The sequence below is a fragment of the Phodopus roborovskii genome, unplaced genomic scaffold (genome assembly GCF_943737965.1).
Source record: "Phodopus roborovskii unplaced genomic scaffold, PHOROB, whole genome shotgun sequence".
In the NCBI taxonomy this organism is placed as follows: domain Eukaryota; kingdom Metazoa; phylum Chordata; class Mammalia; order Rodentia; family Cricetidae; genus Phodopus; species Phodopus roborovskii.
The window spans coordinates 937,909-965,815 of NW_026126417.1; the positions used below are offsets into that span (position 1 = coordinate 937,909).

A 27,907-nucleotide genomic window follows, 5' to 3' on the forward strand; every position below is an offset into this window, starting at 1 on the left:
ATGGCTCCTGGCAGCCCAAGCATAGATGTCATCATGTCCCTAAATGGTAGCATAGGCCACTCAGATCAGCATGGCCCCAGTAACAGCACTGAACCCTTGGACAGCAAAATGACCACAGGGGGTGACCCACACCATGGGCATCTCAGTGGCCTTGGTGGCAACACAGGTTATGGACATCAAGATAGATCCCAGCTGTCACAAATCCAGATATAGTCATAGACATCAGCCTATTCCTCACAGATCTGTCTTGTTCAGAACTGCCTCCTACCACAGAACAAAAACCATTCTGCCTCCCTCTCTCTCTCATTTCACTACCATATACTTGCTCATCATATTGGTACCCAACCACTCACTCAGTGCCACAAGGCACTGGGATGCTTCAGGCAGCCCAGACTGTGAAGACCCAGGCTGCCTTGTGGGTGTCTTTCTCCTGCCCGAGTCACATAGCATCTATACTTTTATTTTTTGATAAACAAAAATATTAAGTTATATCATGGACTAAGTTGTCACCAAAACCCACACAGATGCCTGGGGTCTGGGCTGCCACCTGTGGCCTTATTGATATCTGAGGGCCACGCTGCCACTAGGGCAGTATCCTGTGTTGCTTCCCAGGATCATGGTGACATCCAAGCTCTAGTTGCTGCCAAAGACCATGGTCCTGTTGCAGCGGACGTCTGTCTGTCTGTTGTCTGTGTTACCAGTGGGTAGGGTTAGGGCATATGATCCATGTGCTTTGAAATCCAGGGGCCATGTTGGGCCTGCCCTGCCTTTCATTGGCTCTTGCTCTCACTGGCTGCTTCAGTGGCAGGACTGTCCCTGATCCACACAGAAAAGTGTTGATGGGGATTGGGAGGTGGAGGTGTGGAGGTGTGTGTGTCCCAAAGGAGGCCAGGACTGACCTACTCAGCTACTACCCATGACTATATCCAGTGCTTTGAGTTGGCCCACACCACCATTGACCCCGTCTATGACCTACTGGAGCATGCAAAGGTACTGCTCCTATGGAACCGGAGCTACAGGATCTTCATGACTTGGAGCAACAGCAGGATATCAGAGTTTTGGTAAGGGTCCAATACTGATGATACACACACACACACACACACACACACACACACACACACACACACAACACACACACACACACACACACACACACAAACACACACACACACACACACACAAACAAACAAAAACAGAGGCATTGGATCAGACCAACATCTCATTACAATGAACAACTACAAGTAAGGCTGTTTGGATGAAAGGGTCTACTGTATGACACACCACAGCTTCCAGTGCGACTAAGATGAATGAAGATGTGATGGAAAGATGGAAGAGTGAAGCGTTTTCTTTTTAATTAATTATTTAATTAGTTCTATTTTTCTTTTGGGAGGTGACACTTCGAGGGTGAAGAGAGGATCTGGAGGGACTGGAAATGAGTGGGATTGGGGTATATGATGTGAAATTCCAAATGATTAATAAAAAATTATGTTTAAAAAATATTTTGCTTTGTATAGCTCTGGAGGCCCTGGAACTTGCTTTCTAGACTAGGCTGGCCTCAAACTCACAGAGATCTGTCTGCCTCTGCCTCCTGAGCTCTGGGATTAAAGGCGTGCACCACCTGATGACTAACTCATCTACCATCATAGAGCCCTCATCTAGAAGCTGATGGAAACAGAAGCAAACACCCACAGCCAAACACTGAGCTGAACTGGAATCCAGATTCAGAGAGGGAGGACAAGACCAGACTACAGAAACCCACAGAGATAGCTGACCTGAACAAGGAGGAGCTAATGCCCCCCAGACCAGGCTACAGAAACCCACAGAGATAGCTGACCTGAACAAGGAGGAGCTAATGCTACCCCCCATGACTGATAGTTGGGAAACCAGCATTTGACTGACTGACTCAGACCCCCTGAATATGGGTCTCAGCTAGAAGGCCTGGGCAGTCTAAGGGACCTCTGACAGTGGAACCAGGATGTATCCCTGGTGCACAAAAGTACTTTGGGGGCACATTCCCCATGGAGGGATACTCCCTTAACCTAAGACATGAGGGAGGCCTAGTCCCTACTCCAAATGATTTGACAGATTTTGTTGACTCCTTCTGGAAGGCATCACCTGTGGAGTAGGAGGGGGATGGTCAGGAGGCATGGGAGGGTGGGAGAGAGGGAGAGGAACTGGGATCGATATGTAAAATAAATAAATAAATAAATAAATAAATAAATAAATAAATGAAAAATATTGTGCTATATTGACAAAGGGCTCAGATTTCAAGACTGGGTCTTATTAAATAGCTTTAGTTTCAGGTTTGTACCTCCAAAAACTGCTGAAAGAAATTGACTCTATTCATTTAGTGTACAAAATACATACTTACTATATCTTAAATCCCCTGGGAATATCACTATAGATCACATACAATCCTTTTCTATATAGACTTACATACTATTAAAAAAAAGTCAAAGTAGATATAAGGTGATTAAATACTGTAATAAAGTACATGGTGTCATGTTCAGAATTCATGAGAGGCAATGGTCTTTCAACTAGGTTGATTCTGGAAAATATGAAAGATACATTTAAACTATACTTTAAATACTAAAATGTTTTTAAAATTATTACATTTGAGATTCCATACATGTATACATGAATTTTGATCATAATCAGGTCCTAATCCTCCTCCTAACTTTTCCCAGATCCATCCCTCACTTTTTCACTTCTCCAAAAATTAGTGTACCCATTTTATTTTTTGAATAAGCCCCTGAGTCCAATTTGTCCTGCCTATATACTGTAGCATGAGGGATCATGAACCTACCAGGAGCCATACCATGACAAACCCTCCCCTAGAAGCTATCACCTGTCAATAGCTCCTCTGTCAGCAGTTAGGGCTCATGAGCAGATAACCACAGTTGCTATAGGTTCATATGGGCAGTAGCTATGTTATACATAGAAGGCACTGTTCCATTCTGATCCTCCCTGACCTCTGTCTCTTACAGTATTTCCATCTCTTCTTCTACAATGGTCTCTGAGATATGGGTGGAGGGAATGTAATACACAAATCCCGTCTGTGGCTGAGCAGTTCACTGACACTCATTCTCTACACTTTGACCAATTCTGAATTTCTGCCTTAACCACCATCCACTGTACAGAGAAGCTTCTCTATGAGGACTGATAGTTGCACTGGTCTATGGGCATAGGGCTATAAATACAGAGGACAATTTGATACAATGTATACTTAGCAAAGTAATAGTAGATCACTATCCCTGGAGCCTATAAGCTCTCTACTCATTGGTTCCTGGCCAGATTATAGAATCAGGCATGTGTTTCCTCCATTAATTCAATCAGAAAGTGATTGGTTACACTATAATATTTGTATCCTTATTGCATCCATTGGCATATATTGACAACCAATATAGTGATTTATAAGTTTTACAGCTTGGTAAGACTACTGATGAATTTTCTCCCCTAAGGGCCTCAACAGCACCTTCAGGAATTATGAAAGATAGGAAGCAAGATGGAAGGTTTCACTTTGATTTCTCCATGTCCAGTGACTAAGGCGAGTGGAGTCTTCAGGAATATAGTCATGTTTTTATGGAAAATCAAGAACAATAACAATAGCTTGTATTGTCTGAGGAATTTTAAAACTACCACTGGGCTTTTTTTTTTATTTGGCAACCTATGGTTTGTGGGAAGAACAGTGTTGGCATCCAGGCACAACTTGGCCTTGACCCTTGAGAACCTGGAAGAGGAGATCACCCCTCCACACATGGCAAGCAACATCCTATCCTGGTCCTATGCAGGCACACAAGTTCCCTTTAAGAGACAAGATCTGCCTATTTTCACTCTTTCTTCTCAGTGTTCCTCTGAAGAGGCAGACAGGTCTCTCTCTCCCTCTCTGTCTCTGTCTCTCCTTTTCTTATGCCTCTCACCCTTCCCCCCTTCCCTTCCTTTCCCCCAATAAAACTTCCCACACTAGCTTTGTCTGCATGGTGAATTCGTCCCTCACCTGCCTTGAGGCTTCCCACTAAGGTCCAGTCTCTAGCCACATCATAACTAACAGTATCACCTTTGTAAGACACAGTGACATGAAAGGAAAAAGGGGAGCAGGCAGGGAGGTTTAAGTATTGAAAGGGGTGGGAATGTATGTCAAAAAAAAGGACTGTGAGTGGAGCTAACTACTACTAAGGATACTTGAGTTTAATTGGAATTACCCAAAGTAGCTTTTAATAAAACAAATGGAGCATCACTTTCCTTCCAGGCTGAGAGCACAAGTATGGCCAATGAGCTCCCATATAAAAATCAAGCATACTGTGTTTAATAAGTATTTGTATACTAGCTGGGTGCATGAATAAACTAAATGTATGCTTAGTTAAAATCAAAATAGGGACAACAAACTGGAAATGCAGGCCTTCCATATCACCTGAAAGCTGATTTTTAGAACCTGTGATCAGGGTAATAATGAACCAATATGGCTTTATGTTTTGAACTGGTGTCCTAGTCCTATAAGCAAGTGACATTGAGTGACTGTGGTTTACAACTGTCTTCTATAGTGGGAGGGTGTGTGCAAATTAAGATAGAACATGGTAGCAAGGACAGAAGAGTCCTGTCTGTGGTTAAACAACCTTCTGAAGGATCAACAGTCATCTATCACGATCCAGAAAAGAGCAGCAGTTTTAAATATTCCCTCTTCCTCAGGAATGCACATCACCATCACAGAACTCAGTGTCTTTAGTCTTGGAGCATTCTCAGCACAGACTTCCAAAGGTAGTCCTCACATTTTCATCAGCGTTCATGTCTGTCTGTCTAATAGATTGCACATTTCCTGGGGACAACAAACAGGTCTGATTGACTTGTTATTCCTCCCATCTTTACACACTTCACAGCTGACTCCCATAGCACAACTAAGTAGATAATAGACTCTTTGTATTCCAAATTTTGGAGGCTCTATTTCTTAGAGAAACCTGCTTACTAAGTTCCTTAAAAGACTAGCAATGATGTTGGGAATAGTACCAGGTTCAGTTGTTTGGCTTATTTTTGGTTTTGGACCATCAGTCTATCTATTCTCCCCTTGCTGACAAAGCCAGCTTTCTGAGCCTGGGTAACAACTATGCTGCAAGGCAAATGACATTGTGCATGTGGAGGAAGTAGTCACTCTAGTCACACAGTGACCTCATCTTATCTGACTTCACAAAGTGTCAAGTCAGAGATAGTGACAATTTCTCTATGTTGGAAGAAGAGTAATAAACAAAGGTACCTGACTTCCATACATTGAAAGGGAGAAGAAATTTCTAATAATCATCACATCATATCACATCCTAGTATGGCTTTTGTGATGCTAAAAACTTGTCCTTCGACCTGTAAGGATTTTGGTACTAAAATGATGATAGGAAGGCTTGGTTCATGCCTATGTTTCAGTTACATGTTAGAATTTTTATTGCCTATATGAATTGTTTTTTATGTTTTACCAAAAAAGGAAGGTATGGTTTATAAATTCAGGGGCAACAAAGCAGGTGCCAAGGCTAGTAAAGGCTCCATTCACCATGTCAGGGAAGCTCACACACTGAGGAATGACTATTTTATTAAATATCACTTGAAGACAGCAGAATTGAAAACAACAGAAAAGACAAATGGCCATTGAAAAATTTAGTGCTCTGGAACACACACTGTATTTTTCACCATTTGCTATATTTACTGAAAAATCAATGGCAGATCTCCTGTCGTGTGACTGCGGAGTGACAAACCCTTATTACAGGTTAACACCCTATTACACCAGTTCATTTGTGTAAAACTTTCTGCCAGATGGGCAAATATTAATCGCCAAGAAGAAACAAAGGGCAGCCTATTCCAAGAACAGGAGGAAAAGGGGCTTCTCTGAAAATGAAGATAATGGCTATTTTTTGTTTTCATATCCATTTTACACCCAATAAACAAGTTTACCGTAGAAAAGATAGAATAAACAGTAAAACAGATGCAGGATCAGGACAGAGGGCAAGAAAATGAGAAACATAACAAGTTAGGATCTGTGTATCCAGTGCAGTCAGTTTTCAAGTCTTGAGTGAACTGGGCCATGGATGTGGCTACTATGTTTTAACACCCAACTTGAGAAAGATCTGATTATATTTATGACTCACAGGGAATCATGAAGCAAGAACTGTATAAGGCCAGCGCTCATGTTTTCATGCTATATCCAGAAATATTGTAGTGTGTGTGTGTGTGTTTGTGTGTGTGTGTGTGTGTGTGTGTGTGTGTGTGTGTGTGTGTATGTAAGAGAGATGAGGAGAAAGAAAGAGAGGGAAAGAGAGAAATAGAAAGATATGGGGGGAGAGAGATAGAGAGATAGAGACAGAGACACAGAGAAAGAGACAGAAAGCCAGAGAAAAGAAGGAACTACTTCCACAATTTTACCTATTCTACTTGGAATAAATACATCCCTAGAAGAATGATATAATGAATCTACTAGGCTATTGAGGTGTAGTGCCTCTGATGGAGCAAGACAAGGAAAGGGAGATTTTAATGTTTATTAAGAGCTGGATGAACTCGATACATTCAGTAGGATAGTATATTTCTGTCTCTGTGTCTCTGTTTCTGTTTCCATCTCTCTGTGTCTCTGACTATAGCTCTCTGTCTGTTTATCCCTTTTTCTTTGTGTCTCTGTGTTTTTCTCTCTCTGCATGTGTGTGTGTGTGTGTGTGTTCGTTTCTCCTCTTTCTCTCATTTTTCTTTTCATTCAAGTTTAGGATTTTAAAATATCTTTCCTAGGTACCTGATTGGTCTAATTCAGACATGTGGTTTAACTTTTAGTCCTACTTGCAGTAAAATTGGCTTAGTTTCATGAAAGCATAGAAACTAAAGTAAATGGTTCAGCTTCCTCATGGAGGTCACTCTAAGATCATCAAAGGTCTCTCAAGAAGAACTCTTTTTCCTTCCTTTCTTCCCTCCTTCCTTCCTTCTTTTCTTTTTAATGGTAATATTTTTTATTTAAATTTGAAACAAGTTTGTTTTACATGTCAATACCAGTTCCCTCACCCTCTCCTCCCTTACCCCCCCCCAAAAAAACCCCATCCTATCCCCTTTCTACTCCCCAGGGAGGGTGAGACCTTCCATGGGGGATCTTCAAAGTCTGTCATATCATTGGAGCAGGGCCTAGGTGCTCTTCCCATGTGTCTTGGCTAGAGAATCAGCTCCCAAAGTCCATTGGTATACTAGGGATAAATACTGACAAGGACTCTTCTTAAGACTTTGGAAGAATGTGTAATATTTAGAAGGGATATTGTTGGTTTGGCATTACTGTGCTGAGTTATACTGTAGGTTTATTACTTCTTTACACATTTCTCAGTGTGAATTAACAAATGGATCAAATAGAAATGACTTGAATCTGTGAAATCTAAGTGTGTAAATTGATAATACAAATTTCTGCAAGTTATGTAGAATGTCAGAAATTTATCAAAAGGACCTGGGGCAGAAAAGATCATCCATGTCATTTCTTTCTGTTCTTCCTTGTGGCCATCTCACACTCCTTTCTCCCTCTTCTCACCTCATCTAGTAAGCCTGTGCCTCAGCTTCAAATCTGTCTTCTGCTTCTTCAGTATTAGAGTTGGCAAATCAATGTGGAGCAAATGAACTGATCTTGCTATTTTTAGACTAGCCACATAAGTAAAAATCACTTTTCTAGTTTAGCAATAAATGAAATTTTATTTAATATACTGGTCAGTTAATGAAATACTATGTTTTTATTATAAATGTAGGCATAAAGAAAGGAGAAAAGTTATGGGGCATGGTACACTTGAGGAAAAGAACCCAGAAAGAAAACATAGTATCTAACCATCATAGTTTGTTTTTTTTCAATTTATACCGTGTGTGTGTGTGTGTGTGTGTGTGTGTGTGTGTGTGTGTAACAAAACAGTAACTGCCACCAAATCATTTTAGTCATACTCTTTGATGGCATTGTTATCATATATGCTACACAACATTTAAATCTTTGTCAGAGACCACGCTGACAGAAGTGGACACTCTGCTAAGTTTTAAGGACTTTGAATTCCGTGCCATCCAGGGTTTGCGGACTGCATGGGGTTGCAAAGGCAAGAGAAATGAAGACTACAAAGATGGAGTGGAGGAGGAAGCTCTGTCAGTTGCTCCTGAGTGGGGGCAGGGTCAGGCTTGCCCTGCTCCTCAGTCTGTAAATGGGTATCCTCCTGACAGTTTCAAAGTGGTTCTGGCCGTGTTTAACTTCTCTCCCTGTCGGGGGCTAATCTTATAAAGATTTCAGCCACACAAGCAACAGTGTCTGGGGTGTAATGATCACTTTGAAGTTTGTTTGCTCGCCAGCGCATTTAAGCAGTTTAAATGTTCCAGGAATAGGATTAGATGCCCCAGTGAATTCATTTCATTTACCCCCAGCAGTGGTTCCCCAATATGCACTCAGAGAGGTTTACATGGTATCAATTTAGAGGCATGCTGCTTCACCCTCTCAATTTTCTACTTCTCTTAAGGTCTTGCTCAGAAAAATATTAGAGGTCAAGTCTCAGTGGAGAGGAACATTATTATTATTATTATTATTATTATTATTATTATTATTTTATGCCCTTTGGGCATGTAAAAGATAATTTTCCTGAATTATCTTCTAAAGTGTTGTTAGCTGAATATGGAGAAAGCAGAAAATGAGAGCAAAATCGAGGGCACTTTTGCACTTGCTTGAAGATTAAGCAGAATTGACTTTCAGGCTAGCCCCACCCACCTCTCATCAGCCATGCTATTTGGAAGCAGGGAGTCCTGTTGCTGATTTGCTATGAGTTGTCCAGTCATTTAACACCAGATCACATCTTGGGGTTTTGACATTTAGATAGTACAGAGAATGTGAATCTCCTTCAGTCAAGCCCACAAGCTGTAATTGTAAGTAATGGTTTGTAATGTCTCTCAAAGCCCAACCATCCTTTTATGCCCAGTGCTGGTGTAGTAATTCACTATAATTCCAAAGTGGATTGAACTTTGCAATCATTTGGTATGGAAGGAAAAATGTACTCCTTGAAAAAGATATCACTGGGACAAGATTGGATTTAATGTAAAGGACATTTAATAATGTACTTTTGAAATTTTTCCATAAAAAGAATGCAACTATTTTTTAATTCATCATTTTTTTTTAAATTTATTTTACATACCAATCACAGTTTCACCTACCTCCTCTCCTCCTGTTCCTTCCCCCACCTCCCTTCTTCTTCTCCCCCATCCACTCCTCTCTGTCTCCATTCAGATGGGGTGAGGCCTCCCATGGGAATCAATAAAGCATGGCATGTGAAGTTGAGGCAGGACCAAGCTCCTCCCCCACCCCCCGAACCAAGGCTGAGCAAGGCATCCTACCATAGGAGATAAGTTCCAAAGCACCAGTTCATACATCAGAGACAGGTCCTGGTTCCATTGCTAGGGGACCCACAAAAGACTAAGCTACAATTGTCACCTAGATGCAGAGGGAGGTCCTAGGTCAGTTCTAGGCTGGTGGCTCCATACCAGTCTGTTCAGAGTCCCTGAGCTCCCACAAGCTCAGGTTAGCTGTCTCTGTGGATTTCTCCATCATGATCTTGACACCATCCCCTTGTTCATATAATCCCTCCACCCTCTCTTCAGCTGGACTCCTGGAGCTCAGCCCAGTGCTTAGCTGTGGATCTCTGCATCTGCTTCCATCAGGTACTGGATGAAGGCTCTATGATGACAAGTATGGTAGTCACCAATCTGATTAAAAGGGAAGGCCAGTTCAGGCACCCCCTTTACTATTGCTAGTTTTGTATTGGCATAAAAACAGACACATGGATTAAACCAAATCAAAGACCCTGACATAAACCCACACACCAATGAACACCTGATATTTTACAAAGAAGCCAAAAATATACAATGGAAAAAAGAAATTGTCTCCAGAAAATGGTGCTGGCATACTGGATGACAGCATGTAGAAGAGTGAAAATAGATCCATATGTAATGCCCTGCACAAAATTCAAGTCTAAGTAGATCAAAGACCTCAATATGAATCCAGTTACACTAAAGATGATAGAAGATAAAGTGGCAAGTAGTAGCCTTGAACACATTGGCACAGGAAACTACTTCCTGAATATAATATTAATAGCACAAAGACTGATTAATAAATGGGACCTCCTGAAACTGAAAAGCTTCTGTAAGGCAAAGGACACTATCAATAAAACAAAAAGGCATCCTACAGAATGCCGATCCCACATCTGACAGAAGACTGATATCCAAATTATATAAAAAAAAACTCAAGAAACAGACATCAAAATATCAAATAATCTTATTAAAAATGGGGTACTGATTTAAGCAGAGAATTCTCAACAAAAGAAAATGAGATACACTTAACAGAGTGTTCAACATCCTTGACTATTAGGGAAATGCAAGTCAAAACAACTCTGAGATACCATCTTACATCTGTCAGAATAGCCAAGATCAAAAATGTTAATGACAGTCTGTGTTGGAAAGGATGTTGAGTAAGGGGAACATTCCACCATTGCTGGTAGGAGTGCAAACTTGTACAGCCACTTTGGAAATCAGTTTGGTGGTTTCTCAGAAAATTGGGAATCAATCTACATCAAGATCTAGAGATACCTCTCTTGGGCATATATCCAAAGGATGTTCAACCATACCATAAGAATAATTGCTCAACTAGATTAAAAGTAGCATAATTTTTAAGAGTCAGAACCTTGGAACAACCTAGATACCCCTCAACAGAAGAATTTGATAAAGAAAATGTGGTATATCTACACAATGGATTATTACTTAGTGGTAAAAACAATGGCATCATGAAATTTGCAGGCAAATAGATGGAACTAGAAAAAAAAGTCATCATGTGTGAGGTAAACCAGACCCAGAAAGACAAACATGGTATGTATTCACTCATAAGTGGATATTAGATGTAAAGCAAAGGATAACCAGGTTATTCTCAGTCCTAAAGAAGCCAGGTAACAAGGATGACCCTAAGAAGGATGCATGGATCTCTCTGGGAAGATGGAATAGATGAGATCTCCTGGGGAAGTTGGGCAGGGAGGGGGAATGCAGGGAAGGGGATGGGGAGTGGGAACATGAGGAATCAGGATGGTTGACTTGGGAGAGGAGCAAAGGAGGAGAGTAATGAAAGAAATATCTCGATGGGGGGCGGCATTATGAGGTTAGGAAACTCCCAGGAACCCACAAGGATGACCCCAGCTAAAAACAAATATTTTTGATATAAGAATCTATTGGCTGGGCTTATGACTCATTATTAGTAGGACACATATTTAGCATGAATAAGAGCCTGGATTTTACATGTTTTAGTGGAATTAAAAGTTCAAATTCAAGAATTTTAAGATTTAAAAATAGTGCTCATTACATAGATTCATACATGTGTCTTTATGCCCACTAATGGTTAAGAGTAAGGCCCATTTAGGCCCAATGCCCAGCAGTAGATAGCCAACACAAAATGGACTTATTGGCATTTCGTTTCATAATGCCCCTACCTTTCTTTTACCTTATAGGCATTTTATTTATATTATGATTTCCAATTATGTGTTTTGTGAGATTTTTGTACAGAAGAGTGTATGTTTTTGCATCTGTGTGTGCTTCTTTCTCCCCCATTTGCTTATTTTATCCTATTCTGTTTTCATTTTGTTTACTTTAACTTGCTTTCTAATGAAAGAGAGGAATAAAAGTTTTGTGTTTGCATTTGTGAGGAGGAGTTAGGGAGGACCTTAGAGGAGCTGGAAGAGGGGAATTATGGTCAGAATATATTGTATGACAGAAATATACTTTTAATGGGAAACTACTCTTACCTATCAAAATTGTCATGCAAAGCATATCACAGGCTTAATTTAAAATACTAAAAAGTGAATAAGACCCAAGACAATACATTTAAACTTACTTAAAACATGAATGAGAGTTTTTAACCTTTTTTTTTCTTCTTGGTAACTTGATGGCATGGTTCTTGAGTTTGTACTTCGTAGATGTCAACCTTACATCACAATGTTAAATAGTCAAACACATTTCACAGAATTTCTGCATGTCTTAGCTATCTATTTCATTCTCTATTCTTAAAATTAAGTTAATGTCCTTGTAGAGAACTCAGCAAAATCAGGCCATTATTAAGGATCAGTTTTTTTTTTTCCATATAACAAATGTTTTCCTCAGGTAGATTATGGTCATTTCCCAAGCCCATTTCTTTGTCACCAGCTTCATATGATGCTAATGTCTGGACATAACAATGTCAGTGTTATGTTTTCTGTATTCTGTTTGGTAAGGTATTTAGAATTTCGTAGACATTCTACATACTGGAAATAGTTATAGTGTTTTTACTAAAATACATTCCAACAAGTGAATTTATTTGGCTAAAGTTTCTAAATAGCTTAAGAATTCTGAGAGAATGTTTGTGTACTCAACTATTTTTATTGATGCCCTATAAAATTATTAGAGAAGTTAATGTTTTAAAAACATGCTTGTCAGCTCTTCTTCATGTTCTTTGACTATGTCCCAAGAAGTTTTCTATTTTCTTGGAGGATGTTCATGTAATTCTTAGTCTTTTCAAAGATAATTATATGGGGAATAGTCCCTTTATCTGTATTTGTTAGACCTACTTCCTCAGGCTGAGAATTGTTATTCTGTTTCATTTCAAATTACATCCTCATCTTGCTGTTATGGCATCAGAATAAGCCCATTTAAATGACCCATTTTAGGGCTCTGTAGATGATTACAGTAAAATCACTTGTGCTCAGAAATTATTAGCAATTGCCTCTCAATATTAGAGAGGACCAATCACAAAAGTGGTAAAGGTTTAGTACATTTTTGTAAAGGAAACAGATTGGTGTCATTGAGTTTATTCCTCATTGGGTAAACACACTTTTCCTCACATAAATGCCCTCTGTACCCCTCACTAAGTCCCTATCACTATGTTCTCTTTCTTTCCCCAAAGCAGAAAACTTTCTGTTCCTTGAAGCAGAGTTAGAAGGCAGTTGATCTTCTCTTCCCATTCCAGATAGATTTACCTAGGGACTTGCAGCCCATTTCTTCAAATATGGTTTGTTTACCACACACAAAAGGCTCCACAAGCACAAAAGGCTAATATCACTCTCTCAGCTCCATCCTATTTTAAGGAATATGTTGCTTCCCATACTTATGCACAATGCATAATCAGCCAGGCAATGTTGCTTGCTACTCTTCATTCCTTTCGTACTTTGTTTAGTTTCCTGATAATGAGTTCTCATAACCTCTCACTTTAGTTATTTGATAATTTTTCATTTACTTAAAGACTATCCTTGAGCAATGAATGATTTTTATGTTTTTTAGCATTCTTTTTTGTTGACACAGTAGCTTGGATCTACTCTTGCTTTTTCTTAAAATACTCTTTTTCCTCACAGTCTTGTGACCATCTTGTGACCAAGTTGCATTTTGTTTTCACTTGAGAACTGAGCTTGGCGTTTTCTTAGCCCCTCATGGAAAATTAACAGTAAACACCTTAGAAGATGTATGCCTAGATAGCAGAAAAATTAGAAATAATTTTGCCTTTACAGTACTTATTAATTTTGAATGCCTTTAAAACAATTATCATAATGCAATTATAGACATGTACACATGTTCAGCTTTAGGTTTGCTCTATGGTGTGACCTATGAGAGTGCTTACTGAGGCCTTCAACTGTACATGCTGTAGAAACAAGTGCCATTTAAGCGGGACTCTGCTTCCTAAACAAGTATCTAATCTCCTCATTAATGATATATGAAACTAAAAATCAATGAACTCCGGTGTTTAGAGCTTTTTAGTGGAACTAATGGATACACCTTGTCTAACATTAGAAACTTCACTTGTGGTTTACAGCTGCAAGCAAGGAGAAAACACGAGCATAGAAATAAGGTCCTGGCTAGAGTAAAAATTGGGCTGTGAGTTCTGGAGAAGCAGGTCTCATAAATATATAACATATGGAATAAAGCATCACCAGTTCACATTCCCTCACATTAAACAGATATGGTGAACTCTGACTGTAAAGCTTAAGATTAAAGACAGTAAAATTTTGCTTGGATACATGCCCTATTGAGCCTCGTTAAAAAGACTCTTAACTGCGATTTTAAGCCTCTGACATGCTGATATCATGAGCTATTTAAAATAAGCAACATTCCACAAGACTTGTTTGGAGACATAAAAAACCCAACTTCAACAGGCAAATGGAGCCAAAATACTGATATATTTCAGATAAATCATTAACAAGAATATGTTGGCCACTTGGACAAATACAAATACCTGAAAAGAATCTCATAAACACACACACACACGCATATATATATATATATATGCATGTGTGTATATACATATATATGCATATATTTGCATATATGATATACACATATTTACATACATGCATATATATATATATATGAAATGTCTTAGGAAATTACAGGACATTTTAACCTCACTCACAGGTAATCATTCTGCTGTCTGATTTTTTTTTTTAAGCTTTGGATATCTTTAAAGAATTATTATTTTTTTGTTTAAAATAGTGCAAGAAAATGTGAATTCACAGGAAAGATACTAAACCCTACTGAACCAGAAGTTATGTTCAGCTTCTTCAAAACATACCAGTAACAATGCACTTTGTTCTTATTAAATCAGTGAGGGCCATGAAGGCTGTATGGAAAGCTGGGCTGGGTTTCTATTAATGGAGTCATCTACCTGGCTTGAAGAGTATCCTGGGATACCAGTGCACTAAGTTCAAACCTGCATTTTTTCCATATTTGTCCTTAATTAGTTTCTGAATAGATGAATTAATATACATTTCATTCATGTATTTGTGACCCTCACCCAGAAGGAAAAAAAAATGGCTAACTGTATGAAAGTTTCAATCTGATCAAACAAGCTCATTTTAAAATTCTAAGCACACAATCAAGTGGAAAATTTCTGGGTTCTACCCCCAGACAAAGAACAACATCCATCTATTGACTGCTTGGGAGGAGATAGTCTCTCCCAGGAATAAATCTCCTTATTGATTGTCCAATGCAGAGTACTCAGTCTTGATGTCATATATATACAAACAACAAAAATGGACTCTGTAGGTTCTGTTTGTGTATATTTATGTATGTACATACATATATGAATGTAACAAATATAATCAGAGGCTATCAACTTGATAGTATGGGGACATGGGAGTGTAACTGGAGGGGCTACAGGAAGGGTGGAGGAGGAATGGTCTAATTCTGTTTCAAATAAAATCATTAAAAAGAAATCTTGAAATAAAAACAATAGAAAGGAACTAGAAGAATTATGGAACGAAGGTTAGTTGTGAAACAAAATTAGGGATGTACACTACATGGCACTGAAGCCCAGAAGTCTGTTTTCTCTGGATACTAGGAAGATATCAACAACTTCAAGCACAGGAAATCTTACTAAAAATTCTTCAGAGGACATTTCTGAGAAGTCTGAAAGAAGGAACCAATTTCTTGCAGCTCCAATGCTATACAAGATATAGAAGTGATGACATTATACATAGTTTCAGGACAGGTATGCAGTACCTGCTTCAGGAACTTAAGGCTCTACCTAAAGCCCTAGTGTACAGTGCACTCAAATGGTCCTTGTGTTTGCCAGTTGGAATTTTGATACACAAAATTCATGACTTTTCCCCTTTAGATAAATAGTCATTTGCAAGTGGTTGCTGCCATAGAAAACACATCCATCCTCTTAAAGGAATTTTGGGTTGTTGTTATAAAACTCCTACTGAAACTACTTGGCCAGGAAAACGGAAGTAGTTGACCCAAATGATAGCTTTGTCATCACCTTGGGGAGTGCAGCTGCACCACCTCCCAATACAGTACACTTTTCTTTTTTTGATGACTTGTACTTTAAATATTACACTTCTAAATTTAAAATTTTACTTTTTTTTTGATAGTTTACGTGAGGGTTATGTGTTATGATGAAACATCATTCAGAATGGTTCGTTACGAAACCAGTACCATTTGGACACAGATATCAACTCAGCCTGAGAGGAGCTCTGCTTTTCAGATTGAGAACTAAGGAAACATCCTTTTGTTCTAGCTCATAGCTGCATCTCAGGGTTGAGCAGGGGCCTGGACTTTTGTTGGGCAACAGCAGATAAAACTGTGATAACACAGATGCTAAATATGTCTGATATCGCTTTCATTCTTTGAGTTCTAAGGAAGGCAAGAAGCCAAGTCTTCTTGCTAAGAATGTGGCATCCCTACTGAAGGCTGTGCCACCATGCCTCATTTTAATAACCCTGTGTGCAGGATAACCATTAGATGAGTGCAAACCAACTTTCAGTCCTAGTTTAATGGTTATTTTGTATGTCTGTGTGATTTTCTGCTGGTTATTTAAAAGTCATCATGTTCATGAGCAATTGTTCTTGTTTTATGAACTTTAACCTAGTTCACTCTCTGATTTTCATTTGGGTAATTTGCCCTAATGCCACTCAAAGCTGAATATATACATATTATTGCTATGAGGGCATGCTATTTGGCATTAAAAGAAGGCATAGTGGGTACTGTGACTAATGCATATGTGGTAGAAAGAGAAAATTACTCTCCCTCAGTTTTAAGTAAGGAATCGTGGAAAGGAATGGCGACACATTGCTTATCATGAAGTATTGAAAGGGGGAAAAAAAGTAGCCTTTAAAGGTACTCAGGGGTTACTAACAGTGAGTTTACTGCAAAAGTGCATCTATTCCCTTCTCTGTTCTCATTCTGGCTCAGCTGAGCTCCTTGATATCTCTTGAGTGTTCAGCATTTGTTGGCACCTGTTACGCTCTCTGTTGTGACATCTCTACTGGAGTCTCAGCTCCCATAGCCTCCAATAAGCAAGGCCTTTCCTGACCGGTCCATAGAGGACAGCAAGAACCTTCTATACTGTGTGCCTTCTATCTCCTTCTTGCTTTATTTCTGTGCACAGCAGTTTCCTGCCAAATATGTGTCTATTTTACTGTAGTGTCTGTCACCTCCCACTATAATGAAATGGTGAAAAATAGTGTGTTCTTTTTTGTTATTAAACCTCTTTTTTATACATAGCTGGTGTTCAATACATTTTGTTGACCAAGTAAAGATATGGACAGATGTAAATAAAAGATTCTTACTTAAAGTCTTATTATTTAAATGATGAGATTTGTTCTGGGCCTTGAATTGGCATATTCCTTAATAAAATAGATTTTTTTTTGTAGGAAATAAAAGAGGTCACGGCCTTTGTGTTACCAATAAATACAGAGTGTAAACTAAACTTAAGAGTTGAATGTTCAGCCTGAACATAACTACTATTTCTTTAAAAGAAAATTATATATATATATATATACATATATATATATATCATAAAAATATTACAACACATTGAAAGACACTAGAATGTAAATTATATTTTATTTCTTCATCAGTGGTGACATTTTAATTTAATATATGCTTTATATAAGTGTTTTAGATAAGATTTAGAATCTTGTTATTATATTACATCATTATCATCATTATTTGATACTTTGAAAAGTTGTTTATTTTTACTTACTTAGTATTAAATAAAATATGCTCCTATTTCATTAAAACTGCTTTATATGCATTTTAGTAACTTCATAATCTTTCACTTTATGAGTGAATGTTATTTATGTAGGCATCCCCTCTTGTTGAAATTTTAATTTGATAGTTTCTTATAGTTCCACACAATGCTGTGAAGAGCACCCATAGATAGGCCAAACCAGTGTCCACTATTTCCAGAGAATGGATTTCTACAAGTGGGAATTTCACATTATATCAAGTGTGTTTTCCACTGTCAACTTCCCTTCAAATCATTTCCCACAGGTTAGAGTAAGCTAGCTTTCTACATCAGTGGACTGGAGTATACATCTATTCATGTTCTGCAGTGGGGGGAGGGAGAAGTTATTTTGGCAGGATTCAAACTTATTTTATAAAATAGTCTGTGAAGTTCACTTTAATTTGTGTTTTCAGTAAAATAAGGTATCTGTTCATTTGTGGCCATGCCTAGAGGAAATGGGAATAGCTGATTCACAGAGGGTTAGCAAGGAAACACACACACACACACACACACACACACACACACACACACACACACACGTTCATTTTTATCACTTTTAACTTTTAGCTGTATGTTATTTAACCTTGTGCTATTATCCAGTACCTGGTGGAGCAACCTAAGAAAGGCATAATTGTCTTGGTTCACAATTTATTTATGGTCACTTGGGTCTTTCTCCCTGGGCCTCTGGTGAAGCTTTAGTACTGAGAGTGCGTGGTAAGGCTGTTATCTTGTAGCAGATGGAAAACAGTAAGTGAGGACACGGTGAGGATCAGGAACAACCTTGAAAAGCATGCCTCTTTCCCCCATAACTTACCTTCTCCAACTAGGGCCCACCTCTTAACATTTCCAGAAACTTCCCCAAAATAGCCTCACTAGCTGGAAAGCAAGAAACCAACACATGAGCCTGTGGGGAGGCATTTTATACTTATAACCATAGCAGATGGCAAGAGTCCAGAGCCTCTGGAAAGACTAATAACACCACACAAAGTCTGTAAGTTTCAAAGGTATGTATGAATCTATACTTAACAATAAAATACATTGTTGAAATTATCTATGTTAGCCTTATCATAACTCAACATAAAGTTGAACTTACTTATTAATGCTCTGTGCATAGCTTTTAGTACATGTAGAAAGGAAGTGCAACTAATTATTTTGAGGACTCAGCAGTACAGCATTTCTGTTCATAAACACAGAGATAAGTTCCCAGTCTGCCAAGAGGGAGTCACTCAAGTTAAGACCTACTGGATGTGTGAAATGCCAAAAAGCTTGCTTTTCTACTTAATTCAGAGACAGGAGAGAGGAATTATCATTGACTCAAGGTCATTTATTATTTTTTATTATTTTTTATTTTTGCGTATGACCTTTCCAGCCACTGGCTTTGATTAGATTTACACTGCCAGGTATGAATTCCATGAAGTGGGCCTCAAATTCAATCACAGAGTAGTTGGTTATACTCATAATATTCAGGTCACTATTGCACTAATGAGCTCATATTTCCCGGCAAGTTAATTTTGTAGCTTATAAAGCTCACAACTTCATAAGACAGATGCCTTTTCTCTATCATCAGCCTTCACAGCACCTTTCAGAACCAAAGTTTATTTCTTAAAAATTACATGTACCAGTGCATTTTTGCTTGTATGTGCACCATGTACATGTAGTGCCCTCAGAAGCCAGGAAAGAGTATTGCCATGGATCCTGGAACTAGAGTTATGTGTGATAGTACATGGTCTGAGATAGTTGTTTGGAAGCAAATCCAGGTCCTATACAAGAGAAGAATATCCTCTTAACTGCTGAGTCATCTTTCCAGCCCCCAATTTATTTTTATTTTAGAGAAATTGAAGCCGCCGCCTAACAACTGGATTCTATTAGCATGAACTTCACATCTCATTTAAAAAGAATATTAAAGATTAAGGAATACCAGAATATTAAAGTTGTTAGAGGAGATAATATTCATGACCTGTTTTATTATTTTTCAATATATCAAAAACAGTATGAGATTATAACTTAAATCACATTTCCTGTTTTCCATGGTGAAACAGGACAGAGTACATGGTGAAAGCTCAAATAGAGTGACATAAGTAAGTTCAAGTCTGGCTTGGGCTGTGAGAGCTGTCAGGTAAAAATATTTTAAATTTGCACCACATGCTTCCTCATTCTTTCTCTGCAGTTTATTTAGCCGCTAGCTGTTTTCCTTGGTAATCTTTAGCATAAATTTCTTACAATGATGAGATGACCATCATATTTAATGACAAGAGTATGGGAAAACATCCAAAAATCAAACTGGTAGATTGAAAGGCTGGCAGATGATATCCTAGGAGATTAGGGTCCAGTGTAGTCATTGTCTTTATCGACTGGTCATCTCTAGAGTCAAGCACAATTGTCTACATTATATTTTGAAACCATAATATTCAATAAAATGACAGGATATTTTAAATATCGGAACCCAAATCAACAGCAATTTCCACGTTCTCCTCCTGACTTTAGATGTTGCTTTTATTGACTCTTTAGCACCAGCAATGTGACGGTTCCAGTCAAAAACACAGTATGCCTATGGTGGGAAGTCAGAGAAGGGGAGCTTAGAAGTATAAGAAAACTATCAGTGAGATATGACTTGCCTCCGTTTTCTATTTTGAAGCATCTTGTCAGAGCTCTATTTGAAAGATAATACTACATATCTTGTGTGAGGAGATATTGAGACACTGAGTTTTGTAAAGATATTTTGGCGTAGATTGCTGCTCAGTACTGTTACATGTTTTTGTCCTAACTCTTTCCAGTACATGTATCAGATGCTTCCTCAAATTTTTCTATTAATTGTGGCAGATACACATTTAGATTTTAACTTATCCATTTGTCTCTCCGTTCTGATAAGAGTTGTGATAAGAGTACTGATAAGAGTCTGATAAGAGTTTGGTAAACACTTGGTTTACCAAAGAGAATGAATTGAATTTAAACTATTTAAACTCTAAGTTCTATAAATAGATTGTCTGAGTAAATGTCCTTTTTTTTTTTTTTTTTTTTTTTTTTTCTTGTCTCCACTATGGGGAGTGCTACATATAGAATATCTGATGTGTTTGTCACAACACAAACTCAGTTGCTGGGACAATGGTAATTTACCATCTCTCCACTGGATTACAAGTGGAGGACCAGGAAACACAGCTCTAACCCAGTTTACTGCCAGAAAAAGAGGCAGTGAAGGCCTGAGAACTAAAGGAAAAAGCATGCTCATCATACATCCCTGCTCATCACATATGCCTCCATGCTCATTGCATATCCCCTACCCCCAGAACAACCTTTTTTGTTTGTTTAGTTTTGATCTGCATCTGTTAAAGTGACAAAGGGCAGGTTTCTGTAAGCCAGAACACCAGATTTTCATACAATTTGTATGCAAGTATATTCATGAACTAACAGCTGCATCTCCTTGTCTACCAGCTCTTTGTTTAAATAGCTCTGAGGCTGAGGTGTCAGCATCAATACCACTTGTCCTGAAGCCCGAGCCGGGATGCTTTGACAAAGTAACATCCAACAAATCAATAATTTGTCTGAGACCAAAGCTCCTGACTCTGATCCAGCTAGGCCATCCCCAAGTGAAGCAGCCCCAAGTCCTTATCACCACAGAGGTTAACACAAATGGACAGGAAACTCCACATTTGGTCTCACACTGTCCAAATGAGACAACATAGTTCCCCCTGATTTATTCTTCTTTTCCTCCAACTGCTAGCCTGGCTGGATTGTGTTGAAGAGATATGAATGACAATGCCAAGGTCAAAAAGGCACTCCAGTTCCAGTACATCAGACAATAAGGATACAAACAAAGCTCCTTTTACAGACTTCCACTGACGCATGAAGAAACCCATTATTGGGCCATTTGTATGTTTTCTCTGAAATGGCAACCACTGGCAGTGATGTCATAGTAATGATATGTTATAGTGCCCTGCAAAGAACTCCTGTAGGAAAACGCAAGGGAAGCCCAGACTCATTCCTGTTATGGAAAAAGGTCAAACTCCTGTCGCTCTTGCTGACACGGCACAAGTACTAATCCGTGCACTTTATAGTCATCTAGAAATGGAGTGGGCACATCAGACAGCTTGTTCTGTGATCCCAACTGACTCACTGTAAATCAGCTCCATCCTACACACTGAACAACTGAAAATCCCAGTTTAGACTTTCTTGCCTATAAGTACAGTAATGATAGCTCTGAGAACTGTCATTGCTTCTGAAATTACAGGCAAATGGCTGTGATTTGGCCTACTGGAGGAAAAAGTCTCTTTGTTGGGGCGTTTGGCCTAGATTATTCTATACCACTGGGGTGTTGATGCAGGTCCTTTTTGCAAGACAGTGGGACCATCTTCAGAGCTTCTTCTGCAATGACTTATAAGAACAGACTCTTACTAAAGTAAATATAATCACGAGTCCATCTTAAGTTATGTCCATTTATGTCTGATTCTTTCTCTTTGAGTTTTAATTCACAGATACACAGGAAAACTAGGCACCCAGCATACAGAGTGCTTTTTATCCTGCTATGGTTTTATTACTAGTTCTGTAGACAGATGAACAGCAGCCTCTATTCAAAATGCTTCCTTGTATGTTTTAAACTGCAAATAGTACCCACTTTTAACAGGATTTGCATGTTTTCTAAAATCTTTCTCTTCTTTGTAAGTCAAACAACCATCATTTTCCGTTCTTTCCAGTTTGGTCTTGAATTTTTATTAACACACAAGACCCCTTTAAAGAAATAATAAGTAGGAGCTACAGAGATGGCTCGGTGATTAATAGCATTTGTAGTTCCTGCAGAGGACCCAGGTTGGGTTCTCAGAATCCACATGGTCACTCACAACCATCTGTAACTCCAGTTCCAGAGATCTGATGCCCTTTTTCTGGCTTCTGCATGCACAAGACACACATGTGGTATACACACACACACTCACACACACACACACACACACACACACACATGCTGGTATACATACAGGAAAAACATCTATATACTACTACTATTAATAAAAAATAAAAAGGGAAGCAATAATTAGTGTTGGAGAATAGCATAGTTCAATATTATTATCAATGAATTTACTTTCTGTGGCACTTTATTCCTTGTGACATGATGTTCTTTATATTTTTCACTTGTTTGGGCAGATGTTATTAGCAAAGCAATGTGGAAGGATCTCTCTGACCTATCTGGCTCTCCTGTCTTGTGTCTAAAATGCTATGATGTTTAGTGGAAGAGGAGGGTTTGGCTTAAGCTTGGGGTATAGTCAGAGATCTGGAAGGACAGAGACTGCCTCTTCAGGAGCAGGAAGAATACACTGGTTTCTTACCATAATTGTGTGTTTCCCTAATACCTGTTAATCATTTTTCTGGGTCCTGGGGACTCCTTTAAACCTACCTTCAACTGGCACCCAATATGAGGCAATCCCTCTTCTCCTTTATAAGGAGTCACATCCATACACCTGAAGCCACACCCCTAGGATGTGGCTACCACTGCAAGTCCACTGGTGTAACAAGATGCCCACAATGGTATGTCTGTGGATTTTATGTTACCAGCACTTTTCCAGGTCACACATCACAACACTTCATTTTAGTGTGGATGTGGAATGTGACTACTCTAGGATTGTCACAAGCAGATCCTGTTGTATTAAGAGTTTATTTCAGAGTGTCATTTAAGATTGAGACATAGAATAGCCTTAGCATTTACATAGAAAATGGTGTGTAACAAAGGCAGAGTATATAGAAAAATATACTGGATCAACAATGAGCAGATATATGCTTAAAATCCTATTGGCAGGATCAGGAGTGATGGCTCAGAGGTTAAGAGCACTTGTTGTTTTTTCCAGAGGACCCAAGTACGTTCCCAGCATCCTCAAGGAACAGTCTATAACTCCAGTTCTAAGGAAAAAATGCCCTCTTTAGGCCTTTGCAGGCCTGCACATGGTATATAGATACATATATAGACAAATCATCCACATACATGAAATTAAAATAAATAAATCTAAAAACAAATGAAACTCTCATTGGCAGGTGGTAGCTACCTATGTGCATATGGGAGATACTAATTGGTCTTAGTGGGCTAAAATTATTTCTTAAAAATAACAGAAGGAAGGCATGGGGAATGTGTGTGGGAGTCCTGGAGCAGTGGGAGGAAGACTTTGTTGGGAGAGGATGGGATCAAGATAAATTGTGAATATGCATGACATTTTCAAAGAATAAATTAAAAATATTTTAAAAATTTACATTTAAAAATCCTTTAATTCCTGCATGAAAAATAGAAATGGACTCATTTAGTTCTTGTCCTCTGTTATTGAGCCTTGTTGTCTGACTAATACAGACATTTTTGATGCTTAATATATCCTAAAATGTAGCAACATATTCAGAAAATTGGTGACAGAAAATGAGGTGATTAGATTGATGGATAGAGAGAGGGGAAAACAGGAAGTTTTAGTCTTCCGTTTATCTTTCTATTCTTTGCTTGTATTTTTTTTTTTTTTTGGATGTGTCTTATGACACCTTGGCATTCACTTGTATTTGTCTGTATTTGTGTTACACATAAACATGAACACATGTACCCACATACATACATACACATGCACACACACAATTCTTCTTAAAGCTGCAAGCCATTTGGGAGACCTTTTACTCTACAACATTCAGATGTTGAGGAATCTACAAGCATGCTGCTTTTTGCCCTCTGACTTTGGGGACAGTGTAATAAAATAGCAAGAGGAAATGGAGAAGAGATCATGTGACCGAATGACTTATGGACAAGCATGTTTCCCTGGTGTTCCCATTCATTTATCTCTACTGTATAATGCATTTTTCTTGTTTTACTGGGTAATTAAACCTTCAACACTCCCAAGTTTTCGAAGAATCTGAATCCCATTACAGAGAGATGCCTGAGTTTGATTCCCTGGTATTATTATCAGGAGTTGGCCTCTTTCAAGGGGAATGCTTTTGATAATGCTGGGAGAGGTCTCTAAGGAGAGTCCCCACTCTGAGCAAGTTAAGCGCTGTCATATGTCTTGGCAGGGTTTGCTGAACTTTTGGGTTAACTTCTACAGCTGTTTTTCCCCTCCCACCTAAATTTCATTTTAAACTTATTGCCTTGTCTGCTTCTTAACAGAACAGGATCGTTTTTCAGAGGTAGGGCTAATCTTGTCTTTCAAGTCACATTTTATGTAGAGGAAAAAAGAAAAAAATCCACATCAAAGCTCTCAGAGGAGAGACCACAGATTTTCTGCATGTGTCTGCCCTAGTCCAGCAGTAGTCTCATACAAATGCTGGACATGAATTACTTAAAGCTTACACTAGCTGTGCTGACCCTTTGGGCTTAAAGCCAGCTCTATGTCATGTGTCTTTCATCTGAACTGCACAACAAGGATCCTTGTTTACATCTATCTATCTATCTATCTATCTATCTATCTATCATTTATTTGCTATATATCTCTGTCTATCATATGTCTACTAACATGTTTATCTATTATCTATCTTTTTACCTAATCATCTATCAGTCTACCATCTATCATAAATTTATCTATAATCTATCTATTCTATCTACTTATCATCTATCTAATATGTATCTATCCATCTTTCTATCTAATCAACTATCTATGTATCAACTTATCATACCTTATCTATCATATCTATGATCTATCTGATCATTTATCAATCTATCATCTATCTCTATCTATCTCACCACCTATCTACTTATTTATCCATGTATCTATCATATATCAATCATCTATTTAAGCTTTGGGGAAAGAAAGCTACATTTAAATACCTATTTTGGCCTCTTATATATTATATATGCATCCATGATCATGAACCTTTGATCAGTTTTTGTTTTTTGATTACAAATAAGCAGACTAAAGTTCTATTCATGTTTAAGAAAACCAATTCAAATAGTCAACTGTGTGCTGATTTTCCCATGTGTGTATTTTATCTGGAAATTAGGAAATGAGACAAAAATGACTGGAAGTGTAAGTGTGAGACCATGAGAAACACAGCAATCTACAGCACCATGTATAGACTGTGGTAGGTGAAGAGCTGCTTTCAGTGCAATTAGCAAATTCATTGTAATGACTGCTTCGAATTGAAAATGGGCTCAGAGAGACTTCCTGACATGGCTAAAGTGGGAAATGTTTTCAGCTTTTTTCAGGTACATGTGCAATTATGAGCCAAAATTTTAGTGGAGTAACTTGATTATTTTTCTGACATTACAATTATCCTTTGTATTTGTTGACAAGTATTTGTCTGAAGAACCTTTGTTTATTTTCCCCACCTCTTCTTTAAATCATAAGGTACTTCTTAAAAAAAAAAACAAACCAGGGGGCTGGAGAGATGGCTCAGAAGTTAAGCACACTGGCTATGCTTCCAGAAGACCCAGGTTCTATTCCCAGCACCCACATGGCAGCTCAAAACTGTCTGTAACTCTAGTTCTAGGGGATTCTATGTTCTCTTCTGGTTTTGGTGGGCACTAGGCACAGACATATAAACAAACAAAACACACATACAATAAAAATAAATAAATCTTATAAAGCAAACAAGCAAGTGAACAGGCAAGGAAGCAAGCAAGCAAGAAGCTTGGCTAATGTTTAGCTGTGGGTTTCTGCTTCTGCTTCAATCAGCTACTAAATGAAGGCTCTATGATGCCATATAAGGTAGTCATTAATCACATTATCATGGAAAAGCATTAAAGGGAGCCTCTCCACTATTGCTTTGATTGTTAGTTGGGTTCATCCTTGTAGGTCTGTGGACATTTCCCTGATGCCAGATTTCTCCTTAAGTCTATAAGGGCTCCCTCTAGTATGGTATTTCTTTTCTGGTTCTCCTATAGCAGAATTATTTTTAATAGCCAGAACCAATTGAAGAATGGATGGAGAAAATGTGGTACTTTTACCCAACAGAGTACTACTCAGTGGGAAAAAAAAAAAATGGTTCTGAAATTCGCTGGGAAATGGATGGAACTAGAAGAAACCATCCTGAGTGAGGTAACCCAGTCACAAAAAGACAAAGACGGTATGTACTCACTCATATATAGATTTTAGATATAGAGCAAAGTATTACCAACCTACAATTCATGTCACCGGAAAAGCTAGGAAATAAGGAGGGCCCTAAAAGAGACATACATGCTCTCCCAGAGAAGGGGACAGGGACAAGATCTCCTGGGTATATTGGGAGAATGGAGGGAGCAGAGAGGGAGTTAGGAGAAAGAGAAGGGGATAAGAGGAGGGGAGAGGTGCACATGAGGGAACAGGAAGATTGTGACAGGGAAAGTATTTTTTCCTTATTTTAAGAATTTCAGATTCGTAGTTGGGGTCATCCTTGTAGGTCTCTGGACATTTCATAGTGCTACTTTTCTCTTCAAACCTTTAATGACTCCCTCTATTATGGTATCTCTTTTTTTGCGCTGTTCTATTCCTCCCCAACTCAATCTTCCTGGTCACTCATGTTCTTCTCTCCCCTTCTCTTCTTCCCTTCTCTTTCTCCTAACTCCCTCTCCACTCACTGCACTCCTTTCCCTTTGCCCTTTTGTGGGGGACCTTGTATGACTCACTTAGGGTCCTCCTTGTTTCTTATCTTCTCTGGAGGTATGGATTGTAGGCTGCTCTACGTCTAAAATCCATATATGAGTGAATTTCAGGATTGTTCTGCTCCCTGGCATCTGCTGCATCTCTAGCATTTGAATCGTGCTTCTGCTATCTTTCCAGCTTGGACAGACGCTGAGAGTCTTCTGGGATGACTGCCCTGATGGAGCAGAGGGAGAGCTGCAGGTTCAGGTCACGCTCGTCCTGGTTGGTGACAGTGGCTCCGGGAAGACGATGTTGGTGAAGCGCCACTTGATGGGTGAGTTTGAGAAGTATGTAGCCACCCTGGGCATGGAGGTGCACCAGCACGTCTTCCATACCAATAGAGGACCTATTAAGTTCAACGTGTGGGACACAGCCAGCCAGGAGAAGTTTGGGGGCCTGCGCCATGGCTACTGCATGCAAACCTAGTATGCCATTATAATGTTTGACATAACATCGAGTCATTTACAAGAATGTACCTAACTGGCATCGAGATCTGGTACGGGTGTGTGAAAACTTCCACATTGTATTGTGTGGCAACAAAGTGGATATTAAGGACAGAAGAGTGAAGGCAAAATCTATTGTCTTCCACCAAAAGAAGAATCTTCAGTACTATGACATTTCTGCCAAAAGTAACTACAACTTTGAAAAGCCTTTCCTCTGGCTTGCCAGGAATCTCATTGGAGACCCTAACTTGGAGTTTGTTGCCATGCCTGCTCTTGCTATTCCTGAGGTGGTCATGGACCAAGATTTGGCAGCACAGTATGAGCATGATTTAGAGGTTGCTCAAATGACTGCCCTTCTGGATGAGGATGATGACCTGTGA

General features: G+C 38.8%; 1 pseudogene; it reads left to right on the top strand.

Moving 5' to 3' along the window:
* LOC127221696 (GTP-binding nuclear protein Ran-like) lies at positions 1-27,907 on the top strand (annotated as a pseudogene).